The sequence below is a fragment of the Bombina bombina genome, chromosome 5, assembly GCF_027579735.1.
Source record: "Bombina bombina isolate aBomBom1 chromosome 5, aBomBom1.pri, whole genome shotgun sequence".
In the NCBI taxonomy this organism is placed as follows: Eukaryota; Metazoa; Chordata; class Amphibia; order Anura; family Bombinatoridae; genus Bombina; species Bombina bombina.
Genome location: NC_069503.1, coordinates 377,752,712 through 377,769,300, shown reverse-complemented (window position 1 = coordinate 377,769,300; position 16,589 = coordinate 377,752,712). Strand labels below are relative to the sequence as shown.

The 16,589-nt window shown below is 36.3% G+C and overlaps 1 protein-coding gene across 1 annotated transcript in view; it reads left to right on the top strand.

The window, feature by feature from the left end:
- The first annotated feature begins 4,414 nt into the window (after positions 1 to 4,414).
- The window catches only part of RFTN1 (raftlin, lipid raft linker 1), an 885,191-nt gene continuing 873,016 nt past the window's right edge, over positions 4,415 to 16,589 (top strand). Inside the window, exon 1 of the mRNA XM_053714209.1 lies at positions 4,415 to 4,861. The gene's annotated coding sequence lies outside the window, so the exon portion shown is untranslated. The remainder of the gene's footprint in view (positions 4,862 to 16,589) is intronic.

The following is a 16,589-nucleotide window of genomic DNA, read 5'->3' as shown; positions in this document are numbered from 1 at the left end:
AATGGATTAACTTTCTTTTAAAACAACAACAATTCTGGTGTTGACTGTCCCTTTAGTTATGCTTTTTCAACAAAGAATACCAAGAGAATGAAGTAAATATGATAACAGAAAAGTCTCTTAATATTGCATCCTCTAACTGACTTCCATATCCCTTTAAACTCTGCAGTACATTTAAAGGGAACGGTGTAAAAGCCGGAACGGAACGGAACAGGCCGGAACAGGCCTTTTATGTAGGAAATTGATTTAAAATATAATGGGATGTGTTAGAGACTCTTGAGAACAATTTTAGGAACAAGAATATTTGTGATATAATAATTTATTAACCCTTTAACTACCAAAATAGTGTCCGGAACCAAACATAACAACCCGGAACAGCACCTTCCCAGAAAACCAGATACACCAAATTCACAAGTCACATGTGACTAAATGTAATATGTGTAATCAGCCACAAACCATCCACAGAAACCACATTATATTATCTGTTCCGGCCTTTAATACACTTTTTTATAAAAAGTGATGGAACAGCACCTTCCCAGCAAAATATACAGACCAAATTCACTAGCCACACATAACTAGATGTGATAAGTGTAATCAACCACAAACCATCCACAGAAACCACGTTCCAATACCCGTTCCGGCCTGTAAAATGCTTTTTCATGAAAAGTGACGGAACAGCACCTTACCAGCAAACACGATACACCAAATTCACCAGTCACACATGACTAAATGTTATAAGTGTAATCAGCCACAAACCATCCACAGAAACCACATTATGATATCTGTTCCAGCCTTTAATACACATTTTTTTATAAAAAGTGACGGAACGGCACCTTCCCAGCAAAATATACAGACCAAATTCACCAGCCACACATAACTAGATGTGATAAGTGTAATCAACCACAAACCATCCACAGAAACCACGTTCCAATACCCGTTCCGGCCTGTAAAATGCTTTTTCATGAAAAGTGACGGTACGGCACCTTACCAGCAAACCAGATACACCAAATTCACCAGTCACACATGACTAAATGTTATAAGTGTAATCAGCCACAAACCATCCACAGAAACCACATTATGATATCTGTTCCAGCCTTTAATACACTTTTTTTTATAAAAAGTGAGGGAACGGCACATTCCCAGCAAAATATACAGACCAAATTCACCAGCCACACATAACTAGATGTGATAAGTGTAATCAGCCACAAACCATCCACAGAAACCACATTATGATATCTGTTCCGGCCTTTAATACAATATTTTATAAAAAGTGACGGAACGGCACATTCCCAGCAAAATATACAGACCAAATTCACCAGCCACACATAACTAGATGTGATAAATGTAATCAACCACAAACCATCCACAGAAACCACGTTCCAATACCCGTTCCGGCCTGTAAAATGCTTTTTCATGAAAAGTGACGGAACAGCACTTTACCAGCAAACCAGATACACCAAATTCACCAGTCACACATAACTAAATGTTATAAGTGTAATCAGCATCAAACCATCCACAGAAACCACGTTCCAATACCCGTTCCGGCCTGTAAAATGCTTTTCATGAAAAGTGACGGAACGGCACCTTCCCAGCAAAATATACAGACCAAATTCACCAGCCACACATAACTAGATGTGATGTGTAATCAACCACAAACCATCCACAGAAGCCACGTTCCAATACCGGTTCCGGCCTGTAAAATGCTTTTTCATGAAAAGTGAAGGAACAGCACCTTACCAGCAAACCAGATACACCAAATTCACAAGTCACATGTGACTAAATGTAATATGTGTAATCAGCCACAAACCATCCACAGAAAACACATTATATTATCTGTTCCGGCCTTTAATACACTTTTTTATAAAAAGTGACGGAACGGCACCTTCCAAGCAAAATATACAGAACAAATTCACTAGCCACACATAGCTAGATGTGATAAGTGTAATCAACCACAAACCATCCACAGAAACCACGTTCCAATACCCGTTCCGGCCTGTAAAATGCTTTTTCATGAAAAGTGACGGAACAGCACCTTACCAGCAAACCAGATACACCAAATTCACCAGTCACACATGACTAAATGTTATAAGTGTAATCAGCCACAAACCATCCACAGAAACAACATTATGATATCTGTTCCGGCCTTTAATACACTTTTTTATAAAAAGCGACGGAACAGCACCTTCCCAGCAAAATATACAGACCAAATTCACCAGCCACACATAACTAGATGTTGGAACGTGGTTTCTGTGGATGGTTTGTGGTTGATTACACCTATCACATCTAGTTATGTGTGGCTGGTGAATTTGGTCTGTATATTTTGCTGGGAAGGTGCCGTTCCGTCACTTTTTATAAAAAAGTGTATTGAAGGCCGGAACAGATATCATAATGTGGTTTCTGTGGATGGTTTGTGGCTGATTACACTTATAACATTTAGTCATGTGTGACTGGTGGTTTTGGTGTATCTGGTTTGCTGGTAAGGTGCCGTTCCGTCACTTTTCATGAAAAAGCGTTTTACAAGCCAGAACAGGTATTGGAACGTGGTTTCTGTGGATGGTTTGTGGTTGATTACACTTATCACATCTAGTTATTTGTGGCTGTTGAATTTGGTCTGTATATTTTGCTGGGAAGGTGCCGTTCCGTCACTTTTTATAAAAAAAGTGTATTAAAGGCCGGAACAGATATCATAATGTGGTTTCTGTGGATGGTTTGTGGCTGATTACACTTATAACATTTAGTTATGTGTAACTGGTGAATTTGGTGTATCTGGTTTGCTGGTAAGGTGCCGTTCCGTCACTTTTCACGAAAAAGCGGTTTACAGGCCGGAACGGGTATTGGAACGTGGTTTCTGTGGATGGTTTGTGGTTGATTAGACTTACCACATCTAGTTATGTGTGGCTGGTGAATTTGGTCTGTATATTTTGCTGGGTAGGTGCCGTTCCGTCACTTTTTATAATAAAGTGTATTAAAGGCCGGAACAGATATCATAATGTGGTTTCTGTGGATGGTTTGTGGCTGATTACACTTATAACATTTACTCATGTGTGACTGGTGAATTTGGTGTATCTGGTTTGCTGGTAAGGTGCTGTTCAGTCACTTTTCATGAAAAGTGTTTTACAGGCCGGAACGGGTATTGGAACGTGGTTTCTGTGGATGGTTTGTGGTTGATTACATTTATCACATCTAGTTATGTGTGGCTGGTGAATTTGGCCTGTATATTTTGCTGGAAAGGTGCCGTTCCGTCACTTTTTATAAAAAAAGTGTATTATAGGCCGGAACAGATATCATAATGTGGTTTCTGTGGGTGGTTTGTGGCTGATTACACTTATAACATTTAGTTATGTGTAATTGGTGAATTTGGTGTATCTGGTTTGCTGGTAAGGTGCCGTTCCGTCACTTTTCACGAAAAAGCGTTTAACAGGCCGGAACGGGTATTGGAACGTGGTTTCTGTGGATGGTTTGTGGCTGATTATACTTATTACATTTAGTCACATGTGACTTGTGAATTTGGTGTATTTGGTTTTCTGGGAAGGTGCTGTTCCGGGCTGTTATGTTTGGTTCCGGACACTATTTTGGTAGTTAAAGGGTTAATTCATTATTATATCACAAATATTCTTGTTCCTAAAATTGTTCTCAAGAGTCTCTAATACATCCCATTATATTTTAAAGCAATTTCCTTCATAAAAGGCCTGTTCCGTCCTGTTCCGTTCCGTTCCGGCTTTTACACCGTTCCCATTTAAAGAGACATATGAAACCCAAACATTTTCCTTTCGAGATTCACAATACAATTTTTTTTAAAAAGAAAAAGTTTTCAATTTACTTTTAATTTTAAATTTGCTTCTTCTCATGGTATTCTAAGTTGAAGAGATACCTAGGTATGTACAGTGCATTTGTCTGGAGCACTATATAGCAGGAAAAAGTGCTGCCAAATGGAGCTTTTGCTAATGTATAACATTTTTGCAAAACTGCTACTATATAGTACTGCAGACAGAGCACGCTCCTGACCTTACTTTCAATAATAGGTACCAAAAGAACAAAGACAATTTAATAATAGAAATAAATTGGCAAGTTATTTAAAATTGAAAGCTCTTTCTGAATCATGCAACCTTTTGAGCATGATGGTACAATATATAATAATTTATAATGAATAGAGAAAAATACAGATTTAAAAATAATGAATAGCAAAATTAAGTCTGTTACTTTGGGAAGTTTTGCTAATTTTAAAATATATACAAGAGAGTATTTTAGATTTTTTTAATGCTGTTGTCAAGATGTAAATAAGTTGTAATGCTGAAGGTTTACGAACAGAGATCTCCTGCGGGGCAGTGAAGGGAAAGTCTTGCAGAGGGAGGGGGCGCCAGAGGTTGTAAAATGAGGATTTCCTGTAGGAGAGCGCTGCCTTTGGGAGAGAGCTCTGTGCACATCACACTGGCTCTGCATGCCGCCTGCTTTCTGCTGCCTTTACTTGGCACCTCTCTCAGTGCCTTGATCTGGATTCGTTTGGTCGGGGGGTTACTTTAGAAAGCCTGCCCTGTCATTCATGTGTGTTTAAGCGAATAACTGAGAGAAAATCAGCCAAAGGATGTGGTTGAACTGAACATGCAAAGCAACATATTTTGTCCATGACTTCAGAGCGAGAGGAAGTGCACATACAACAGCACCAGATAAGAGCTGACGCTTGTCACCCTCCTTGGGGACTCAGATTTCCACTGTCATTGCTGTTTGCTGAGCTACCTCGGATACTGCAACCTTCGCAAACCGGGAAACTTTGCCTCCTGCTATGAAAGTGTGTGACGGCTGCTGCTGAGCTTGCAGACTGAGATAGAGATACAGATATCTCCTGGGAGCAAACAGACAGCTTCAGGTAATTACTGTAATAGGGGCAGTGGGTTTGCGATTTGTGCTAAAACTTCAAAATGTGTTTGTCAGACTGAGTTACACTGATATATAGATCAGTCATTCATGGTTTTGCTATGGAGCACTCAGATCCCTGCAGTGTATTAGGTGCTGATAAAAAGTACAGTTCAGAGGGATAAGTTCCTCTAGCTGATGTGCAGTGTGAAGATGAAAGCCCCGGGCGTTTAAAGCAGGAGATTCACTACTTACTTTACGATCTCCTGTTAATAAGCTACTTCCTGCCTGTGCTTATTATATGCATGCATAGTGTGCCATTAGCAGATAAATGTTTATTTACATGAAGCAGCCCTGGTCATCACTTCTCTAGATAAAGTTATCACTGCACATATGCATTGCTGAATGTGGTTTTACACTGTATAGTTGGTGCTATATAAAACAGGGCTTGTCAAGTCAAATAAGCCAGGGAAACACTGCTTCTGTAATTTAACAGAAAAAATGTGTCTGGTTCATCAATGTTGGTATTAGGTAGAGTTGGGAAAATAATGTTATACCTGGTATTGGGGTTACATTACTCATCCCCATCTATATGTTTTCTGCTATAAGGGCTCATTTGAAATATTCATAATATATGGTGTCTATAAAAAAGGATGGAATTCAGTGAATTTTCATGAAACATTTAAAAAATGAAATACAATAAATTACATTGTGAAAGTTAAGTATTAGTAACAATTCAATTATTCTTATATTGAATTGATGAATTGAAAGAATAATAATCATACTAAAAACCGAAGCTGTATTATGAATTGGAAATATGAGGAATTTATTTTATTTATTTAAGTGATATTTTGTATGCATGTGTGTGTGTGTGTATATATATATATATATATATATATATATATGTGTGTGCGTGTGTGTATGTATATATATATATATATATATATATATATATATATATATATATATATATATAAATATCCTCCAAAGAGAGATAAGCACAGTCTTACATTACCACAACTGCCAGGGTGCACTTCAAATATAAATTGTATCCATTTCTCGTTTGCAAGAAGGCACTCACTGGTCTTTTTTAGTAAAAAACAACTTTTAATTCATAGATTTAAAAAGCAATTACATCCATAACGTTTCGATGTCGTTATGACATCTTTGTCATAGCGATTTTCTACTTTGGGAACATGTTTGTCCTATATTGGTGATGTTAGCAGAACATTTGACAAAGATGTCATAACGACATCGAAACGTTATGGATGTAATTGCTTTTTAAATCTATGAATTAAAAGTTGTTTTTTACTAAAAAAGACCAGTGAGTGCCTTCTTGCAAACGAGAAATATATATATATATATATATATATATATATATATATACACTGTATATACATGGCATACAAATTATTTTTTATCAATTGTGTAATACATTGGTAACAGGCTTTAACAAAGAATACTTTATTATTATTTTTTTACACCAATGTTGTTAGAATAGTCAGTGAAGCACTTTTTAAGCAGTTCAAAAACTCTTGGTAGCCCCAAATGTGAATGTGTTGCCCCTCAAGAACTATGTCTGCTCAATCTCTTCCGGACCATACTGTACTGTGAGGGGCATATGTGTTTTTCACATCAGGAAGTTTTTAAAGGGACACAGCAAACTATTTTTAAATACTCCACAAGATAAGTGCATTCATAAAAAATTAAAAAATATTATTTCGTTTTCTTTATTATTTACATATGAGAATGAAACCTCAGTGCTTACTGGGTATTACTGCATATTTGTAAGTACAGTACACAAGAATACATGAATTTGATTGACGGGCAAGCAAGTGCATTGTGCATACACATCAGTCGGCACCTGTCGAGGCTCGCTGATAGTCACAGAACACATACAGAATCATGCAAGCTCTAGGTTAAGGCTAAAAAGGCCTTTATTTAATGCACTTACATAAGTACCGGCATACTACTCACTTTTGTGTCCTTTTAAGCATAATTTCAAACTCTATTTTCTGTTTATTTCTATGTTATACTGCAAAGTGACTTGCTTTACAGTAATTCTTCCAGCTGTTAATTACCAGATTACCAAAATAGTGATAATTAGATGTTGCTTTTCCTGTCCGAAATAATACATTGAAAGGTTTTTTTTTTATTGGGCACAAGAGCTATGGTCACCTCAGGGCACTGCCGTACCAAATGCCCTTCTAAGTAGGGTGACCATATTGCCGCTTTAAAAAGGGACACATGAAAAAGTCAGGGCTCTTTAAAGAAATGTTTTGTATAAGGATGCCCAACCAAATGCAATCTTTTTTTTAGGAAAGGGTTTTTTTTTAGTTTTTTTTTATAAGAATATATATATATTTATTTTTTTAATGGGCAAAAGAGTTGAAATTACTTTAGGGCAATGCCCTTCCAAATGCCCTTTTCAGGACAATTTTTAGAGAAGGTTTTTTTAGATACACTTTTTTTGGGGGAGTAGGGGAATTCCTTTTATTGTAGAATTGGGTTGTATTTTTCTTAGAAAAAGAGCTAAATCACTTTAGGGCAAAAAAGCCATTCTAAGGGCTAATGCTATAGTAACTTTTAGTACTAGTAGTATAAGGTTTCTTTTTTTTTTTTTTTTTTAAAAGGGTCTTAAAAGGATACTAAACTCTAAATATTTATTTATATGAATCATTAGAGTATGCAATTTTAATAAACTTTCTAATTTATTCCTATTATCAAATTTTCTTTGTTCTCTTGCTATCTTTATTTAAAAAGCATGAATGTAAAGCTTAGGAGCTGGCTCATTTTAGGTTCAGCGCCATTGATAGTGATTGCTTATTGGTGGCTACATATTAGCCACCAATAAGCAAGCATAATCCAGGTTCTGAACCGAACATGGGCCATCTCCTAAGCTTTACATTCCTGCTTTTTAAATACATTTTCTATGTTGGGTTAGCGCACTTGAGAATACGCGATAGTTTGTGTGTGAGTTGGGGTTTTCCTCACTTTTTTTGCTCCATTGAATTATATGGGGGAATATGTTAACGTGATATTTGAAGTTCGGATTTTTGAGGGTGATTTTCGAACTCCAATCTCCAATCACGGGTGCAAGCGGCAGTGGGAGTGAGGCTAAAAGACTACGGATAGTCAACAGGGTAAATAAAACACTGCGGTGCGGTGCAGTGCAAGCCAAACGGTTGGGACAGCCGCTCAAAACAAAGTCAAGAATAGAAAGGCAGCACTCCGGTGATGATATGAAATAAAAAGTAAATCTTTATTAAAACATCATAAAAACAATAGTGTCCAGCAGGGAAAAGGAAAGAATCCCTTTTTATGTTCAACTTTTAAAATGAATGCTACACGACTTGGGGCCAGATTACAAGTGGAGCACTAAATATCCCTTTGATGAAAGCAAAATTTGCGCTCCACTGTGTAATACCAGCACACAATTATGTGCGTGGGTATTACAAGTTTTCAGCAATGCGAACGCAACCTCACGTTTGCATTGTTGGGAAGCATTGTGCTCACGGGAGAGTGTTTCCATAGGCTCCTCAGAGACGGCATCAGAACTTCAGCGCCAGCAATTGCAGCAAATATATATATTTTTGTATATGCTGATGTACATATATATTTTTGTGTATATACACCTATTAACACATAAATATATATGTATATAAGCATATACATATATTTACTGGGAACCCACAGTTACAGCAATGTAAAGGCACTTTTTTTTCTAACACCCCACTCCCACCAACTTTAACCCCAAAATACTGCCTAGGGCAGTAATTTAATTAAAAATTAAAGATGCTGTTATCTAGACCGTATTTTGGGGCATATTTATAAAATTAAACATAGGTCTGATCTCTGGTTAATTTTGTAAGCGCTAATTGCTACTGCGAGCTAGCGATAGCAATAACCATCCACTTGTAATGGCTAATTATCGCACACCCCCAAACAGGCAAATTTTTTCGTTTGGGGGCGCATGATAATTTAGCGCTCCACTTGTAATCTAGCCCTTATTACATGAGCAGGAGCCTTAAATACAGCTCTACTTGTAAATTTGTCTCTTAGTGTTTAAAGTGAATTTAAAGTTTGACGAATGTGTGCCCGGTTTTTAAACCCCTATTAAAAACAGGGGCACTTTCATTCATCAAACTTTACATTTCACTCGTTTTGTTAAAGTACTTACATTTTATTCTTGAAAGCCGCTCCAGTGCTTCCCCCACCCGTCACAAGTCTCTTCATATGTCAGCAATGACGAATCCGGCTTCCTTCAATCACGGCTTCCCCCCCAGAGCAAATAATGCCTGAGGCTAAGTCGTGATTGGAAGAAGACGGATTCATCATTGCTGACATATGAAGAGACTTGCGACGTGCAAGGGAAGCGCTGGAGAGGCTTTCAAGAAAAAAAAGTAAGTTTTTTTAACAAAACGAGTGAAATGTAAAGTTTGATGAATGAAAGTGCCCCTGTTTTTAATAGGGTTTTTAAAAACCGGGCACTGATTCATCAAACTTTACATTCACTTTAATATAAATTTAAATGCTATAGAGACCACGATATCTCAAAACTTCATGCCAATCTGTTCAGATGTTTAATCTGTAGTTATGACTAAACTGTTATTTTACCCTACTAAGTGCAAAGACTGACAAATTCTATATAAAATGCTCAATGGAAGTCAATCAGAACTTAAATTCACCTTTAAAGTTTTACGCCACATGTTTATTTGATGCACAGACATATGCTGCTTGTCATTGGCTCATCAGATGTGTTCATCTAGAAAGTTGCTTAAAATTGCATGCTATATCTGAATCATGAACGTTTTATTTTGACTAGACTATTCCATTTAAATACATAGATAATTTTATTATTGCACTATTGTTGCATTCAAATATTTGTTGTTGTTTTTGTTTTGCATCTGAAAGATTACATTGCAATTTGCATTATAGTTTTTGTTTTGCTTGTGTGCTGACAACAATGTGTGCTTTTAATGGAAAACCTCTAAAGATAGAGGTAAAGGGAAAATATTTAGTCTCTTAGAATATCCCAGGAGGGTAACCCTACATATCTCTACATAGGCAGTGCCTAAATACCAACGTAATATGTCAAAAAGAATTAAGTAGAGAAAAAGAGGTATTTAACTGGCACACTAAAAGAAGGGACTAAATAAATTTGTACAGGGGTGGGTAGCGAGGGCTGATATAACTATTAAAATATAACTTTTATTAAATAATAGGATAAAAGAAAAATGAAGAGGTTAAAAACATGACAAACACCTTTTTAACAATGTGTGCTTGTAAGGCCAGTGTAGTGTAGAAATCTGCGACCCGACGGAATGTGCGACGTGACATCACCACATTCCTGAACGCACGTGACTGGTTGCAAAATCAGACGGAACAGCTGTCTGTCATCGGATTTTGTAACCACAATGGGCGCATGCGACAAACGGTCACAGATTTCAACACTACACCGGTGGGGATATAAAATATAAATGTAGCCATTAATCCTAGCACTTGTAGTTCAGTTTAACACTCGCACTACATCTATAATTAGACCCGTCGCAATCCTAGCACTTGTAGTTCAGTTTAACACACACACTACATCTATAATCAGACCCGTCGCAATCCTAGCACTTGTAGTTCAGTTTAACACTCGCACTACATCTATAATTAGACCCGTCGCAACGTGTAATATGTTTAAGCATTTACTCTGATATTTAAATGAATGGATACCCATGGATGCAGCATTGGCGATGGGGCCCCCTAAGTGCCATGCCCGACTGGTCAGCCAGACCCTAAACTAGCTGTATTGATAGCGGTAGGCTAAAAAACAATTGTAGTGTATGTTATGCTAGGGGGCGTCTCACAATTTGATGGAGGTTTGGACCATACGATTTTGAGACCAGGCTATAGAGCATGAGTTAGATGAGCACCTATTAGAGTACTATTAATTTCGACACTACACCGGTCACTATTCAATTAAAGCACAAAGTTTCCTTATCAGTCACATTATCCCACAGACCAGTTGTACACCCCTTTGAAGTTTCAAAATAAACTGTTTTTAACTTGATCCTTTTCTTGTAAAAAAAAATAATATATTTTTACTTATTAAATAGTTTGATATTAATATCCCTTTATGTAAGTAGGGTTGCCAGGTGTCCAGTATTCAACCAGACAGTCGAGTATTTTAGCAGGCTGTCCAGTAAAACCTTCACAGAAATACTGGACTTATTTTTTTAAATCCATGAGTATTAGATAAATGTAAGAGGCCTCATATGCCTAAATGCATTACAAATATAGGGCAGAAAGGAGTGAGAGGCAGTTTTTATTACGTGTTACAGGCAGCCAAGGGGTAAAATGACTGCTTAGTTTTGCCAACCCTATATGTAAGTGATTTAGTCCATGAACCTAAAGTATATCTTAATTTACACTTTGGCTTTCAAGTCCAATATTGTCCATTACTACAGTCAAAGTCCAAGATAGTTGTTTATTTGTGATTCAGATTTTGTTCTTATACATTCTTGGGAACAAAGTGCAGTGTTTCTATGTTCCACTTATATTTTACAATTGATAACACGTTTATAAAATGAAATTTATGAGAAGTAGAGTTACTAAAACTAAAAGTCACTATGATGCGTAAGGAGAAGAGACTGATTTCCACTTATATATATATATTTGATCTTGTGCCTGTTGCCATATACAGGCTGTTTACATGCAGCTATAATACCTGTACAGATAACCTGTTGCTATATACAGGCTAGTTACATGCTGCTATAATACCTGTACAGATAACCGGTTGCTATATACAGGCTAGTTACATGCTGCTATAATACCTGTACAGATAACCGGTTGCCATATACAGGCTGGTTACATGCAGCTATAATAACTGTACAGATAACCTGTTGCCATATACAGGCTAGTTACATGCAGCTATAATACCTGTACATATAACCTGCTGACATATACAGGCTAGTTACATGCAGCTATAATACATGTACAGATAACCTGTTGCTATATACAGGCTAGTTACATGCAGCTATAATACCTGTACAGATAACCTGTTGCTATATACAGGCTAGTTACATGCAGCTATAATAACTGTACAGATAACCTGTTGCTATATACAGGCTAGTTACATGCAGCTATAATACCTGTACATATAACCTGTTGCTATATACAGGCTAGTTAAATGAAGCTAGAATACCTATACAGATAACCTGTTGCTATATACAGGCTAGTTACATGCAGCTATAATAACTGTACAGATAACCTGTTGCTATATACAGGCTAGTTACATGCAGCTATAATACCTGTACATATAACCTGTTGCTATATACAGGCTAGTTAAATGAAGCTAGAATACATATACAGATAACCTGTTGCTATATACAGGCTAGTTACATGAAGCTAGAATACCTGTACATATAACCTGTTGCTATATACAGGCTAGTTACATGAAGCTAGAATACCTGTACATATAACCTGTTGCTATATACAGGCTAGTTACATGCAGCTATAATAACTGTACAGATAAGCTGTTGCTATATACAGGCTAGTTACAATCAGCTATAATACCTGTACAGATAACCTGTTGCTATATACAGGCTAGTTACATGCAGCTATAATAACTGTACAGATAACCTGTTGCTATATACAGGCTAGTTACCTGCAGCTATAACAACTGTACAGATAACCTGTTGCCATATACAGGCTAGTTACATACAGCTGTAATAACTGTACTACAGATAACCTGTTGCTATATACAGGCTAGTTACATGAAGCTATAATACCTGTACATATTACCTGTTGCTATATACAGGCTAGGTACATGCTGCTATAATACCTGTACAGATAACCTGTTGTTATATACAGGCTAGTTACATGAAGCTATAATACCTGTACATATAACCTGTTGCTATATAGAGGCTAGTTACATGCAGCTATAATAACTGTACATATAACCTGTTGCTGCATACAGGCTAGTTACATGTAGCTATAATACCTGTACATATAACCTGTTGCCATATACAGGCTAGTTACATGCAGCTATAATACCTGTATAGATAACCTGTTGCTATATACAGGCTAGTTACATGCTGCTATAATACCTGTACAGATAACCTGCTGACATATACAGGCTAGTTACATGCAGCTATAATACCTGTACAGATAACCTGTTGCTATATACAGGCTAGTTACATGCAGCTATAATAACTGTACATATAACCTGTTGCCATATGCAGGCTAGTTACATGCTGCTATAATAACTGTACATATAACCTGTTGCTATATACAGGCTAGTTACATGCAGCTATAATAACTGTACAGATAACCTGTTGCTATATACAGGCTAGTTACATGCAGCTATAATAACTGTACAGATAACCTGTTGCTATATACAGGCTAGTTACATGCAGTTATAATAACTGTACATATAACCTGTTGCTATATACAGGCTAGTTACATGCTGCTATAATACCTGTCCATATAACCTGTTGCTATATACAGGCTAGTTACATGCAGCTATAATACCTGTACAGATAACCTGTTGCTATATACAGGCTAGTTACATGCTGCTATAATACCTGTACAGATAACCTGCTAACATATACAGGCTAGTTACATGCAGCTATAATAACTGTACAGATAACCTGTTGCCATATACAGGCTAGTTACATGCTGCTATAATACCTGTACAGATAACCTGTTGCCATATACAGGCTAGTTACATGCAGCTATAATACCTGTACATATAACCTGCTAACATATACAGGCTAGTTACATGCAGCTATAATAACTGTACAGATAACCTGTTGCTACATACAGGCTAGTTACATGCTGCTATAATACCTGTACAGATAACCTGCTAACATATACAGGCTAGTTACATGCAGCTATAATAACTGTACAGATAACCTGTTGCTATATACAGGCTAGTTACATGCAGCTATAATACCTGTACAGATAACCTGTTGCTATATACAGGCTAGTTACATGCTGCTATAATACCTGTACAGATAACCTGTTGCCATATACAGGCTAGTTACATGCAGCTATAATACCTGTACATATAACCTGCTAACATATACAGGCTAGTTACATGCAGCTATAATAACTGTACAGATAACCTGTTGCTACATACAGGCTAGTTACATGCTGCTATAATACCTGTACAGATAACCTGCTAACATATACAGGCTAGTTACATGCAGCTATAATAACTGTACAGATAACCTGTTGCTATATACAGGCTAGTTACATGCAGCTATAATACCTGTACAGATAACCTGTTGCCTTATACAGGCTAGTTACATGCAGCTATAATACCTGTACAGATAACCTGTTGCCTTATACAGGCTAGTTACATGCAGCTATAATAACTGTACAGATAAACTGTTGTTATATACAGGCTAGTTACATGCTGCTATAATACCTGTACAGATAACCTGCTGACATATACAGGCTAGTTACATGAAGCTATAATACCTGTACATATAACCTGTTGCTATATACAGGCTAGTTACATGCAGCTATAATACCTGTACAGATAATCTGCTGACATATACAGGCTAGTTACATGCAGCTATAATAACTGCACATATAACCTGCTGACATATACAGGCTAGTTACATGCAGCTATAATAACTGTACATATAACCTGCTGACATATACAGGCTAGTTACATGAAGCTATAATACCTGTACATATAACCTGCTGACATATACAGGCTAGTTACATGCAGCTATAATACCTGTACATATAACCTGTTGCTATATACAGGCTAGTTACATGCAGCTATAATAACTGTACAGATAACCTGTTGCTATATACAGACTAGTTACATGCAGCTATAATAACTGTACATATAACCTGTTACTATATACAGGCTAGTTAAATGCTGCTATAATACCTGTACAGATAACCTGTTGCTATATACAGGCTAGTTACATGCAGCTATAATAACTGTACAGATAACCTGTTGCTATATACAGGCTAGTTACATGCTGCTATAATACCTGTACAGATAACCTGTTGCTATATACAGGCTAGTTACATGCAGCTATAATAACTGTACAGATAACCTGTTGCTATATACAGGCTAGTTACATGCAGCTATAATACCTGTGCAGATAACCTGCTGACATATACAGGCTAGTTACCTGCAGCTATAATAACTGTACAGATATCCTGCTGACATATACAGGCTAGTTACATGCAGCTATAATAACTGTATAGATAACCTGTTGCTATATACAGGCTAGTTCCCTGCAGCTATAATAACTGTACAGATAATCTGCTGACATATACAGGCTAGTTAACTGCAGCTATACTAACTGTACAGATAACCTGTTGCTATATACAGGCTAGTTACATGCAGCTATAATAACTGTACAGATAACCTGTTGCTATATACAGGCTAGTTACATGCAGCTATAATACCTGTACAGATAACCTGTTGCTATATACAGGCTAGTTACATGCAGCTATAATACCTGTACAGATAACCTGTTGCTATATACAGGCTAGTTACATGCAGCTATAATACCTGTACAGATAACCTGTTGCTATATACAGGCTAGTTACCTGCAGCTATAATAACTGTACAGATAACCTGTTGCTATATACAGGCTAGTTACATGCAGCTATAATAACTGTACAGATAAATGGTCTTTCAAGTTATTTACAAAGTAAGAGGCTCAATAAATCTATGCAAAACACATTTGAAGAATGAATCTGAGCTGTTGAAACTCATTTACTTCTCTCATGTACTTCTTATGTTTTATCATTTGAGATCATTAAAGGGACATTAAACAAATGCGAGATAGAATGATGCATTAAAGGGAAACATTAGTCTACATGTAGATGTATTTTTAACGCTTCATTAGTTGTTTAAATATTGACAAAATAAGAGTAAAGTTTTAGTATCTATAAAACAATGGGAGCTGCCATGTTGTAACTCCAGGTTACCTTCTCTTGCTCTGGCCAATTATGGATAGTTATAAATAGGTCACTAGAGTGTGCAGCCAATGGCTGTGTGGAATATAACAGTGTTCAGTACTTCCATTTATAACAGGAACTGAAAAGCTTACAATTTCAGAATGGATTTACAGGAAAGGGGAAAAATAAATAATGAAAGTATATTGTAGATTTATATATATATATATATATATATATATATATATATATATATATATATATATATATATATATATATATATATACAATTTATCATTTTTTATAACCATCTCAAAGTGTTTAATGTCCCTTAAATGTGAGTGCTTTAACAGTTATATGTTGTTTTATGGGTGTGTAAATTAAAATACTACATTATTAGAGATTACATTTGCTCCTATATTTGTGATACACTATTTGAACAGTAATGTAACATAACCTATTTCCAAAATACTAAAGATGGTTCTTAAGATGTCAATGCTGATGTGTTTAAATATGCTCTGAATACCTTTTACTTATTCTATTTATTTTTATTGTTTGTTTTTATTCACCTTTATATCCACCATTAATATATCTGGTGCGAGTACCCAACAGTAACTTTAAAATTGAGGTCACATTGATAAGAGTGGAGTACTCTTTAGGAACTCTCAAATTAGATAGATTAGATATGTTAGAGTAGGAGAGTAGGCAAGGCTATACATATTTATGTGCGTATCTGATGGATTGGAATATTTTGACAATTTTATGCATATGCAGTTCTCCTTTATTCATTATGACCAGTTCATTTTGTTCATGACAGC